The sequence below is a fragment of the Lactuca sativa genome, chromosome 2 (genome assembly GCF_002870075.4).
Source record: "Lactuca sativa cultivar Salinas chromosome 2, Lsat_Salinas_v11, whole genome shotgun sequence".
Classification (NCBI taxonomy): domain Eukaryota; kingdom Viridiplantae; phylum Streptophyta; class Magnoliopsida; order Asterales; family Asteraceae; genus Lactuca; species Lactuca sativa.
This window is the reverse complement of record NC_056624.2, coordinates 76,964,953-76,968,601: the sequence shown is the minus strand read 5'-3', so window position 1 is coordinate 76,968,601 and position 3,649 is coordinate 76,964,953.

Genomic DNA, 3,649 nt, shown 5'->3' with positions numbered 1-3,649 from the left:
TGTAAAAAGTGTAATTACCATCATCATGGATACTGTCGAATGATGCATTGCATGAACTGCAACAGGAACAAACATACTACTCATTTCTGCAGAATTCTGATCTGCACCTTACTTCAACCACCAATGATGGGACTAGTCCAATATGTCATCTTTATGGTGAAATAGGACATTTCAAGAGGGACTGTCCAATAGAGAGGAATGGCGGGGGAGCAAGAGTAGTATGACCCCGGAACATGTGGAAGCATCAAAGAACCCTGCTATATTTTTGGTACGCTTCCAAACCCCAATAATTATTTATAATTGTACTTACTCTCTCGTTCGAACCAAATCACAACACTCATATAAAACTAAAAACCCTAGTAGGTAAGCTATGATGGCTTAGTGTATAGATTAGAGTCATTTATAATTAAGATCTATAGACTTAGAGTGAGTAATTTCGCCTCATTTCCTATTCCTTGTTTGGTTGTGGATGAGCCAAGTATGAGTCTTATCATGAACTTCAGAGCAAAATCCCACAGGCTAACTATAACAATCATAGATACCCGAATGAAGGTAGTAGCGGATTGCAATGGGCTTCATAATCAAGTAACCCAAGGCAACAGGTGGACTCAATACCATTTTGGGTGATCATCGACATGTTAACCAAGTCTGCGCACTTCCTACAATTTCTTTTTAAAGAAACAGACAGAATAGAGAAGTTAACTAGAACGTGTGTCCAAGAGATTAGTTAGATTGCCCAGTGCTCCAATATTCACTATCTCTGTTGAGATAGTAGAATCATCTCCCAGTTCAGGCAGTCACTTCAGAAATCTTTGGGAACTAGTCTAGTCATGATGCATTAGCCTACCATCCACAAACCGACATACAAATCCCATGAAGCGGCTTGTCGAGCCTCTCAAAGAGTTCACCATTAAACAAATCCCAAGAGGGGAAAATAGAAGAGCAGATGCCTTCAGTAAGCTAGCGTCAACGTGCATCGATCACATGTCTAAGAAGGTCCTAGTGGAATGTGACATCCCCATTTTCGCGACCAGAAAAGACCGACTTTGTTTATGCTTTGTTTAAAAATCAAAGTAATATTTTAAATAAAAGTGTCGTGGAATTTGTTCCCAAAACAAAATATGATAAAGATTTATCAAAGCATTTCCGAAGAAATGTATTTGTTTAAAAACCTCGGGATGTAATGTTCGATACAGATCAAAAGCATACACAGTACAATATAAGTCGTACAACATTTATCTATATCTACAGACCTATAATATGTAATCCCTCATCCACACATCACATCTATGCTCGAGTGCCACTTCCTGTAATACAAGAAACTGAGTGGGTCAAGCTTTGGATCCTGGTGAGCACATAGGGTTTTCATCCCACAATAAATAAGTGTATTAATTTCATCAAACCAAACAACCTGATTACCCGTTCTCGTTATCCTCACTTTACGTCCCTAAAACATCTATCATAAGGGACCTATCCTAAGTATTTTCATCGGGATGGACACTATTGCAAAGGGGGTTCCTTAGCAATAATTTTCTGTAAAGCAACCATGAGGGGGATGGAGTACACCGGTGAACACGTCGTTCATAAACACCTACAGGTTGTGAGCCTGCTAGCGTTCCACTGGAATGTCTAGAATAGTCCGTGGTCGTCATCTATACTCCGCTAGATGACTGGATCATTGTCAACATCGAGGCCTCTCATCATTTTATCGTACATCATCTATTTCATCTACCCATGTTTTACCCCAATATTTTTGTAGATATAAAATACATATACAGTTTAAATCATTTAAAACTCGTACAAAATTGTTCATCCATCATAGATATCAAGTAAACATATAATATGCACACATAGCACGTAATTAATATAAAATACTTCATATCTATGTGTAAGATGAAAATGACTATGCACTCACTTGTTAAAGTGACGACTCAAAATTCGAGCAGCATTTCGCTTCTTAACAATATGATTTCCTTCGACGAAACCTAGTATTATTATCACTAGATTTTAGTCTAATATTCACTGCGACAAAATATTAGTCTAGATTCATCAGTAACTCAGAGTCTACTTCATGATCAATCAAGTAAGGAACAACTAGGTACGATCATATCGGAGGTAGGGTCCGTTTGGTATACGAAGTATGCTGTTTGGAAATCTCACTTTAAACACCTCACTAAATCACAACATAAACATCTTTACCGTAAGTAGATTAATCAGTATAACAAATTTGAACCACTGATAAATATTATTTATAGGTTCATAATAACGATATTATATTTAAATATAAGCTATATTTAAAGTACAGTAGGCGTATCTCCTAGGTTCATAATAACGATATTATATTTAAATATAAGCTATTATTAAAGTACGGTAGGCGTATCTCACTTACAGTGGGTTTTGCTAAAAACCGGGCTCCAATGGAGCAGAGCTTCTGAGCTGACAATCTCTTTTTCTTGGATCCGTCGGATGCTCGGGAGCTTTCTTCTAGCGCTAGGGGAGTTTCCTAGGGCTTTAGGGGGGTTGTGGGAGGTTTAGAGAGAAGTTAGAGAGAGAAAGAGAAAGGTGGAGGTGTGAAGAAATGAGGATGGAAGGGGTTCTACTTATAGGTGAAATATGGCTCAACTTTGTGCGACATGTCGCCATCTAGTGGCAACACTTGGGGAGAAAACAATGTCCTAGATTCAACCACGTCACCCCCTTCGCAGCAGCATCCTGCCGACTTCTAAACCCCATAACTTTTGCATACGAGCGTTATTTTTGATGTTCTTTATATACACATATAGGGGGAGACATAATATACAACTTTTTTTTAGACTCTGTCGGCTAATTCTTGACTGATTTTAAATTTAACAGTATGAGAAGATTATATATTGTTAAATGACTGCGTAAAATTCTTAACTTCTACATATGGACTCCGTTTTCGTCTGTCTTTTTATTTTTGAGCTCCTATTAATGCGATCTTCAATTCTCATTAAGGTCGCATTTTCCAGAAACCACTCGATCTAAAATTCGAATTCCGGGTTGTGCACGGCTATGCCAAATCTTAGAAAAATCATAACTTCCTCATAAAAAGTCAGAATTGGGCGTTCTTTTTATGCACACTCTCGGTTTAACATATACTACGACTTTTGTTTAGATCGCTAAGGCTAAAAAGTACTTTATCGTAAATTCACTATTTACGTCACGCAGCGTCGTGCTGGTTTTGTCGTGAAACTTCGACATGTCATAACTTATTCGTTATAACTTGGATTTTGGTGTTCTTTATATGTTCGGAATCCTTGTCACGACCACTACTGCTTTCTTCATCGATATCAGGTTTATCTAACACTTTAATTTTGACGCTTATTTTTATCTTTTATTTATTATACCTTTATAAATAAGTATAAAACACATAAATTCACATAATACTCAAATAATTCATCTTTATTACTTCAAAATAGATTACAATGGTTGACCTAACTATCACTTCACTGCACTATTGCTTAGTACAGAAACACGGGCGTTACAATTCTCTCCCCTTAGGATGATTCCATCCCGATATCATGTATCAACAAACAGATGTAGATAGCGACTCATCATATCACTCTCTGTTTCCCAGTTGAGATTTGGCCCATCCATTTGTTTCCAACGGAAAGCACTCTGTCGACCA